The sequence below is a fragment of the Etheostoma cragini genome, chromosome 20 (assembly GCF_013103735.1).
Source record: "Etheostoma cragini isolate CJK2018 chromosome 20, CSU_Ecrag_1.0, whole genome shotgun sequence".
Classification (NCBI taxonomy): domain Eukaryota; kingdom Metazoa; phylum Chordata; class Actinopteri; order Perciformes; family Percidae; genus Etheostoma; species Etheostoma cragini.
Window position 1 is genome coordinate 8,208,239 of NC_048426.1, and position 10,219 is coordinate 8,218,457.

General features: G+C 40.7%; 1 protein-coding gene across 6 annotated transcripts in view; it reads right to left on the reverse strand.

Moving 5' to 3' along the window:
• Window positions 1-10,219, reverse strand: part of LOC117936005 (TRAF2 and NCK-interacting protein kinase-like) — a 56,847-nt gene that overhangs the window by 44,356 nt on the left and 2,272 nt on the right. The gene's annotated exons all lie outside the window — the stretch shown is intronic.

Genomic DNA, 10,219 nt, shown 5'->3' on the forward strand with positions numbered 1-10,219 from the left:
TCTCTCTCTCTCTCTCTCTCTCTCTCTCTCTCTCTCTCACACACACACACTCTCTCTCTGCTCCTCCAGCTTCTGTTCTCTAACCAAGCAGCCAAAGTCCATCCATGACTCTCTCACTCGTTTATCTACACATGCTTTCTCTCTTGTTCCTTCATTCCTGACCATGTCCTTCTTTTCAACGCTCCACTTGTTTCAGCAGAGCCCCACGAAACACAGAGGCGCTTTAACCAGCTTCTTTTATGTCTCATTTCTCCTTGTGCCTCCTTCTTACTATTTGAAAGTGTTATATACCACCATTCATCTAGTGTCAGTCTTAAGTGTCTTCAACTTTGTACCTCATTCTTTCTGCCAGAGGTGCCTGTGGAGATGGCAGAGCTAATGCTGGGCCCTCATTTACTCAAAAATTCCATATTCAAAATGTCGATTACCAGCAACCCTACACTGTAAATGGTCTAATAACAAGTGTGAGGCTCTAACTCTACAGAATCTCACTCTAAACTGCTCATAATATGGGTTACCTTGCACTCACAGCCAATTCTACTGGGTCAGCTAAAAATACACCGATATCCTGCGTAATGTCTGTCATTTTTTATCCTCCCCCTTCTTTTTTGAAAATGGCTATTCTATATCATCCAGGGATGAGCCAAAAAAGATACAAAATGATAAGATCTTCTACTGGGGGCAAAGCTAGAGGCTCATTTTGTTGCAGATTCACAGAAATAAACTGAGGTATTGTGTAGATCCGCACGGGGACTCATGCAAAGCTTTAGCACAGACGATATTACACGATACCCACTTTTCACAGACAATTCCCCTCTCAATAAAACATCTTTTTTATTTCCTTCTAAAAAGCCACACATGCACGCTATCTCCTTCCCCGTCTTTCTCATTTCTGACATCACTTCTCTCTTCTATAAAGAATAAAAATAAAGAAAACAGGACACAACTTTTTCTCTGATCAGTTCTGTTTTGTTGTCATTCTGTTGAAATATGCACACATGTGGTAAGCTACATATGGTTTGTCACGTAATGGACCCGTGCACTAGCATGTGCAAGTGGTACGGTAACAGGCCATTGAAACGTGATCATTATAGCGTTTTAAGCAGGCTCTAAATCAAACACAACTGAGCCACACAACGAACGGACGGTACGCAGAGCTTCACAAAATACTGCATACTTATTGCAAAACTTTCAATGTATTGCGATAACAATATTGAGTCAATCTAGCATTCTTAGTACATAGAGCAGAAAATGACTTCAAATCATTGCTAAATGAAGAAAGAAAACTTTGCAAGTGCATTTTGGGGCTCACCAATACTTTATACTGTACATGCTGCATGCATATAGTCTTTGTAAAGGTTAACTTTCCCTGTTTCATCTGTTGTTTCTCAGTTTTCCTTCCCTCTCTTCCCCCAGTTTTTCTCCCTCTCTTTGTCTCTATGTGTTTGTTTCTGCGGGTCTCAGCAGACCTGTCAACCTGTCAGCGCTTTCTGAAGACACTGCCTTTTCTTGCTCTTTACTTCCTTTTCCTGTTGTTTTTTTACCCTTACATTTCTCTGTTGTGTGCAGCAGACACTCACATACACACACACTTTCCACTCACATACAACACACACACACACAAACTAATTCTCTTGCGCTTCGTCTCAAGTACATCCTCCCGCTGTCTCGCGCTCTCACACTCTCATCATAACCACACTCACACACTGTGCCAAAAGCGCACTCCTACACAAGGGCTAGATTTCAAATGTTCCAACGAGTATGAGTGGGCTCAAATGAAGAGTGTGTGGCTAACCAAACGCGTGTGTACAAAAAAAGAGTCAGAGAGAGAGGCTGCAAGCCTCTTTCAACAGTCAGGCAGTTTGCCTTGCTATCAGGACTTCAGCTTATGCAGGAAGATTTTTCTTCCTTTGTGTGTGTGTATGTGTGTGTGTCTGTCTGCTGTGTGAATCAACTCTTGAGCTGCATACAAAGTTCTGACAGCAACTCCCAAGACGCATCTATGCAAAGATGCATTCTCTATCCTTTTTAAAAAAGAACCCATGCGCACGCACACACACACACACACACACACACGCACACACATACACACACACTACTGTAGATGCATGTGCATTTAGCACCACAAGCAATGGAGGACACAATATGTAGGCATACACGTGGCTCACCACCATGCACAACATACAGAATAAGTGCTGTGGCTGGAAAAACAGAGTTTCTGCTGCTCCAGTTCATACATGTCCTTAGGCTCGCTGACAAAAATATAGCAGTAAATCATTCATTTTTATAGGACTGTTGCAGAATGAGCTCTCAGCATGCACCAGGCTTTGGCAGTTGGTCTGCATGTGTGTGTCGGCATGTGAACGTTGGCATGCCTGTGGTTAAGAGTTCACGATGACTGAGATATTTTGTCCCCTTCCCTTTTTCTCATATTGTGTTCCTTGTTGATCACTTGCCAGCGTCACATGACTGCCACATGACCTCACTGGTGGCCGATGAATCACAGCCATAGACATTCAGTCTATGTACCCTGTGTGTGTGTGTGTGTGTGTGTGTGTGTGTGTGTGTGTGTGTGTGTAACTGCTGAATAACAAATGCACATTATGCATGGCTAGTAAAAATTTGGTTTGACTATTTTAGATGTGATGTTACATCGCACATCATTTCTCCCAAACTGTCCAGTTTTAAGAAGAGGTTTACTTTAACCCTGATGATGACAGGGACGTTTTTTTAACTTAAACCAGAGTTTTTGGGAAGTTTTTCATTACCGACTGATTTGACAATTTTCCGAACCCCACTTCCTTCAATTTCAATGACAACATTTCTTACTAAAAAGATTGACCTACGAGGATTTCACACAACAGCAACAATAAGTTTATCATAAGTGTCATTAAGAAAGGTTTTCCTGACTTCATTTACCACTTATCTAGAAGTCAGAATAAGAGCAATGCTATCTTTCTAGCTTTCAGCGCAACACTGAAAGCCTGACGTTCATTGGTCATAGACAGCTAATCTACAAGAAGAGAGCTTTTCAAGTGGCATCCCTGTATATCCACAGAAACAAATTCAGTTTTTGGTCCTAGTAATTTTGCCTTTTGCCATGTCTTCTTGACATGGAATGGTTTTGTGTAAAAGGAGGTTGATTAACTTTGGGCATGAGGACACTGAGATGTGTTGAACAGGGGGGTGTTGGTCTATGAGCGGCGCAGGCCATTAGAAATAATGGCTTTTAGAGTGCAGGGCTGCAGTTCTTGTGAAAACCACTTTACAACATGTGTAAGGACTTTTACTGCATTCGTTCTTTAATTCCTCAACCTAACTTTGATCCTCTCCACTGCATTCCTAACATTAACTCTTATATTACCAAAAGTTTACCCTAATTCTAACCTTAACACTAAAACCAGGACAAACAGCTTACAATAAAAACCTGTGTAAAACACATGCAAAAGGAGTACAGGGTGTAATTGACATTAAATGCTTGTCCTAACCACATTGACTGGACCATAACTGCTGGGAAGTTATAATTGAACATTTGTGGGTCAACAACGTAATCTGAAGTGTGACTCTCCCCTGATCAACACATACTTCAGTAGTTTAAATGGTTTACTTCAAATAGCTCTCTTTCTCTAATGGTGCTATTATGTTGTGGGTCAATTTGAGCCATTAAAGCTTTGAGTTAGTTAGAGAAAAGCAATTAATGAAATCAAATGACATTTCTTCATCATGGCACATGATCGTGTGTGTGACAAAGTCGGACAGACTCCCTAGTTGAAACACGTGTATGGCCCTCATGCCTTAATACAATACTTACATCACATAATACTTAATTTTAATTCACATTTATTATTAATACGTGGTTTCTGGCCTAAATCTGAAGAGGCCTGGATATTATCCTCCACCTTATAAGAACCAGTGCTGCCTGTTCTGTCTTTGTTTTGTTGTCTCTGGCTGACAACCAACTCTTTTAGATAACTCTAAAAAAACTGACAAGTGACTGAAGGACAAACATTTGAAAGCTAAACAAAACCAACCCCCCTTGGTTTTATTATTAACAGGAATATAAAATGAATTTGCCAGAGGCCTTGGCATAGTATGTCTATCCAATATTGTGTCTTTTATCTGTTCAAGACAAGTACAGTACACACCCTTTAACAATAACATGTTATGTGGATTAGAAGGAAGTCAAATATTCTATTTGACATGACATGTTTCAGCAGGTGAAAACCCCCCACAGTGCAATAACACTAAATCATAAAGGAATCAGTGCAGATGTCGTAAATCCAATCTGTGAAGTTGTATTCACACGACTGGATCAAATGAAACAGATAAAGTGCAATGTCAAAACAAAGTGCGCTCACTATGCCTGTAAAGTCATGAAAAGGAAAAGAAAAAGAATATTTAAGACCTTCTTAACACTTATACTGCCAAGTATCTATCTCCTTTTTTTCTTTTCTTTTTAACAGTGGGGCCACGTAATCTGTTGATTCTGTTCATTGTGCGTTCCTGCAGCTAAAGTAAAAGACGGAAAAGGGAAAACTGAATTTTCCTCACAGGGGAGTTAAGTTATGACTATATCCACCAGACCTTAGTTTAACATTTCCAGTTATACTGTCACTTTTATACTTCAGCACACTTGGATAACAAGGGCTTGGGATGCGCTCCCAAATTCAGTAATTTGTGATACAAAAAGGTTTTCATCTCTTCATTAATGCATGTATAGATCCTGAGCATATGTGTGTGTTTGTGTGTAGTTCAGGAGTGTGTGTGATAACTAACAAAATGTGGACACAGAGTGTAAATTGTAATTTCCCCATAGGGGATCATTAAACAGATTAAAATTTAAATTTAAATTAAAATTAAGATAATTACTAATAAAACTGTGGTGGAAATGTAAATAGACAGGTGTTGCTAATTAATATCTTGATGCTGTAAAATGGCCAACTATGTGAGACTACATACAATGTCCTACTGTCTTCCAGTCTGGTCTCTTACCAGTCAGGAAACTACTGAACCAGTAGCACGACTATATAATCGAGCTCTCAAGATCCACAGTCATCTTTCAAAGTGGTCTCACCATTGCATTGCACTCACACACTCACACGCTCTGGCTTACCAGAATTACATCAAACAGCCACGCTATTACATTTTATTTTCAGATTCAAAATCGCACTTCACCAACTCTTACTGCACTTCTCCCAACACACAATACAACACCAGTACACTTCTAAGAAAAACAACTATGATCAGAAATCATTTTTTTCGCACAAAGTTTGGAATGACATTCCCCATCAGATCAGAACACTACCATCCATCACAAATTTCAAAAAGGTAAAAAAACTGTTTCTTCTCAACAGTCACTTGCACTCATCGATTGTTGATGTTCGGTCCAAGTCTTGTTTGCACTGTTTGTATTGTTGGTTTTAGTTGTCTATCTCAGTCTAGCCCAGTGTTTCTGTCTTCACATGCCATAACTGTGTCCCATCTATGTTTCCGCAGAACAGGAACCTGCTGGAAACCAGTCAGGCCCGTTTAAACTGTAACTTCATGTTACCTCCAATCCTTTCCTGTATAAAAAATGTAATTAAACTCCAGGCGTCAGAACAAACAACAAATTGTTATTCTTTTAAAACAAATCCAGGCTTGTCCTTCTCTAGATTATGGAGGGTTACTGTGTTTAAAAGTATTAGTCTCTATTCACTGTCGGCAGCAGCCAGGTAAGAGCAGTTAGTGTCTATTAAAAGTGAATTACAGAGAAGTAGGGAGGATTAAATTAGAGACCCTAAGAGGATGATAGGAGTCACGCTGGGGCCAAGTTTGTCTCTTATAAAACCACTTACACTAAACAACATGGTTCACCACTGACTGCTTTTAAATGGAAATCCTGCGGTAGCCAAATTCCCAGTACGTCTCACCCAGACCTGTACAGTACATTAACAGGAGACTTAAGTCTTAATCACAGATTTACAACCCGCCAAAAATGATCCAGTAATGTACATGCCTCGGCATAAGAGGTCTATCTGATATGGTTTCTCTTATCGGTTTAAGACCAAACATTTCAATGTAAATTCAATCACACAGAGGAAAACAAATACACCTTTTAACAAGATCAACATGCGATATGTGGATTAGGAGGAAATAAAACAATCCCATGGACGTATTTGTGTGAACATGTTTAACAAGGTAAAAACCCTAACAGGGCAATAAGGCTTAAACAGAAATAAATCCATAAATCCATCTGGGAAGTTGTATTCACTAGAAGTGCAACGATTATTTGATTAGTTGTCAACTTTTAAATTAATCGCCAACTATTTTGCTAACAGATCAGTCGGTTTGAGTCATTTTTTTAAGGAAAAAGTAAAAGAAATTCCCTTGATTTCAGCTTGTTAAATGTGAATATGGTATAGTTTCTTCTCACCTCTGTGACAGTAAACTGAATATTTGAGTTGTGGACAGAGACGGTCCAAAACCATTTTGTGCTTCCGGATACCGAATCTGATACCTGAACTTGTGTATCAGCCAATCAGAGTACTGATCCGATACCAGGTGTCATATATTTGATTGTGTTTTAACAACTGTATACTACTATCCCTGTATGGATGTGATATGGTTTCTATCTTTGTTGTCGGTCCGGCTCAGGTTAAACTCTTTGGGAAACATGAACAAACAAGCAAACACTACAGAATTATTTTTAATCCAGTTTGACAGTCAATTATAGCAGAAAAAGAAAATGGTAGAACAAGGTAGATTTTCTTTAGGGCTTTGTCACATGGTATCGTATCGGTATATAAACTACAGTACTTCCCGATACTGATACCAGCGTTTTAGGCAGTATCAGAGGCGATACCGATGCTGGTATTGGTATTGGAACATCTCTAGTTGTGAACAAAACAAGATATGTGAGGACCTCATCTTGGGCGTTTGGGAAACACTGATCCACATTTTTCACCATTTTCTGACATTTTAAAGACCAAACAACTAATCGATTAATCGAGAAATTGATCAACAGATTAATCAACAATGAAAATAGTTGTTAGTTGCAGCCCTAGTATTCACACAGGCAAACGAATTAAAGAGATGTCAAAAGAAACTGCACTCATTACAGACAAAAGAAAAGCATTGTGTTCTTGTAAAGTCATACAAAGAACATTCCAGACCCACTTGACACTGCGTACTACCAACTATCTATCTCCTTGTGTATAGTCGGGCTACAGCTGATAGCTATTCTCATTATCTTCATCTGTTGATTCTGTTCATTTGCGTTCCTGCAGCTAAAAAGCACGACTAAGTGCTGTATTTTTCCGTACAGAGGAGTTAAGTTATGACTGTATCAACCAGACCTGACATTTCTATTTACTTTAGCACACTTGAATGCCAGATCCATGAGGGTTTGCTACTGAGTGGAATAATATGTGCTACAAAAGGTAAAATAGTTACTATTAAAACTGCACTTATCAATAGATTTATATTAACAATGGCTCAAATTAATACAAATGACATGTAATGTGGCGTGTAACATAGGATACGCGGCACAGAGTATGTTTGAGATGCAAATGAACCCATCCGCTCCTCGACTCTCGCCTTCCATCCATCTCTGCCAACCTGTCATCTCACACTTTTTCTTGTCATGCCTCCGTCCATCCCTCCATCCCCCTCATCATTCATCTTTTCTTTGCAATTTCTGCCTGCCTGCTCTTTCCCTCTGTCATTTCAATCCATCTTTCTATCTGACTTCCAGCCTTGCAACGTGTATGTCAGACCCAACGGAAGGATTCAGCTCCTACTATGGACTTGTTTATGTGCACGTTCAAAGTGTGTGTTATAGTGCGAGAGATATATTGAGGAAGGGAGTGTGGCCTTGTGCACACTCATGTTTGAAAGCATGCTAAATCAATGCATTACTATTATTTTTATTCAGATCTATATTCTAGAAGAGGACAGCTTTTTATTCAGAAATCAGACAAGGCGGCTGCTAATTACGGCAAATCTTTCCTAATTGTAAGTATCAAAAGGACACTTTCTGTACATACAAATGTCAGTGATTGCTGTTTTAATTTGGCAGATTCTTTGCAGATTTTTGTGCATCTAGAGCCAACCCACATATTAGTGCTTGTATGAGTGTAGCAAAGATTTAAAGACTTGACGTGGCTCCATCGATGACTTGGGGGGGGGGGGTAAATAGGTCAACTAGAAGCCGGCTGACAGAGTGGAAAGGAGGGTGGGAGGGAGAGGGGCATTTCTCAGCGACAGACTGCCATACAGTATATAGACTATTCATGAATAAGCTCTGTGTAAGCCTTGGGCACTGCTGTGGCCCCGTTACTATGGCGTCCATGGTGAGGGGCCGAGGAATGTGGCCTTATTGGGCAACGGCAATAGAGAGGGAGGGTGGGAGGAAATCTGGGTCTTTAATTCAGACTACTTTAGTCACTGGTCACATCTCCACCTTTTAGGCTGAGCACAGACTCTGTCGCTTTCTTCACCTCTCTCTCCTCTCTCTGCGTCTCTCATTGTCTCTCTAAGTCTCTCTAAGCTCAATTAATCTTCACACGTCCCGTTTCACTCTCTGAATCCATCGCCTCGTCTCTCTCCCTCTAAGTCTTTTTCTCTTTCTTTCTCTGACCGTGTCACTGTCGCTTCATCCTCACCTGCTTGCTTTCATCTAAGATCTCCCACCTGAGTCCCCTGCACAGGACATTTGTGTATCACCAGTGTGTGTGTGAGAGTGTGTGTGTGTGTTGATCTGGCTACACTTCCTGCTGATTTACCATCTGTTGCTCTCATCAGCTGACTGGATGAACCCGTGCTTCTGACGCCTCTGACCTGTGTGTGTGCACTCGTGTGCTCATCACTTTATATAAAAACCACAGTCTGTGTGAAAACCACAACGTTTTGACCTCTTCTGGTCTTTGGGTTGTCATTGTCAGTCTCAACGCAACAGCAGGGACATCTCTGTGTGTGCCTCTAACTGTGGCCTTTCCCACTCGAGTGAAACATGCGGAATCTACAAAAAGGGGCCGGGGTTGATGTGCGACACCGGCAAATGTCGCAAGGAGCCAATGAGGCACAAGAAAGACGAGTGAGAGAGAAAGACAAAGAGAAAAGAGGGGAAAATGCAGAGACAGCAAATATAAAAAGCCACTTCTCTCTCCCCCTCTACTTCCCACTCAATTCTGTCTCTTTGTAGCAGTGTATGTACGTGTGTGTGTGTGCTATGGTCAGTGTGCCTAAGAGCAGCCGGGTGCAAGAGCAGGCACTGTCCCCTGAACACCAACCCCCCCCCCCCCCCCCCCCCCCCCCCCCCCCCCCCCACACCACCAATGCCAGTATTAAAATCACCCACCCCCCTCTCCTACCAACGTCGTCAGAGCCAGCTGACCTACTTCCTGTCTAGTCAGTCCAGTGGTTGACTGTACACTCATGTGAGATAGTGTTTATGCGTGTGTGTGTGTGTGTGTGTGTGTGTGTGTGTGTGTGTGTGTGTGTGAAGATAGAGAGACAAAGATTGTGTTCTGTAAATAGGTCCAGACAGGGATTAATCTTGGTTTCATCAAAACACCAGTGGTAGCCCATATTATGCACCATAAGATTCCATGAAGTTGTTTATTAAAATGCGGGATACAACTGTGTGATCTTTACACTGAGGGGAATATTTAAACCGGCGACTACATGTTTTTTTTTTTTATTTGATTTTATGGCTAAACAATTTGATCAAATAGAAATATCTTTTGGGATTGGTTTTACACAAAGCTTTGCTGCACAGGTCAGAAAGTGTTTAAAGACTTTATTAAAGTGTTTTTCTTCTAACAAATCATGTTCTAACAATTCCATAAGGCTCCTTAGCCAATGACACTATTGGGATCTTTCTCCTTCTGGTAATAAGCGTAAATTCTTTCAAGAAGACCTAACTTTTAATCAATGCACTCCTAAATCAATTCAGCCAGTATCCAAATAAATGTTCATTTTATCATGCTGGGTATAATTGTTGCATATCTTCAACTAGTCTCTCCTGGTTGAAATGTAGCTCAGTGTAAATCCTTTTAAAAAGACCTCACTCTTAATCAATGCTCCACCTAAATCTAATCAGCTGTTGGAGGCGTTTTCCTTCCTGCTAAACCAATCAGAAGTGTACACCATTGCAAGGGCCAATCACAGAATCACAACCCTTCTTTAAAAAAAATCTGTTTCTCCCTTTGCTACCAGCTGTTACACACACACCAAA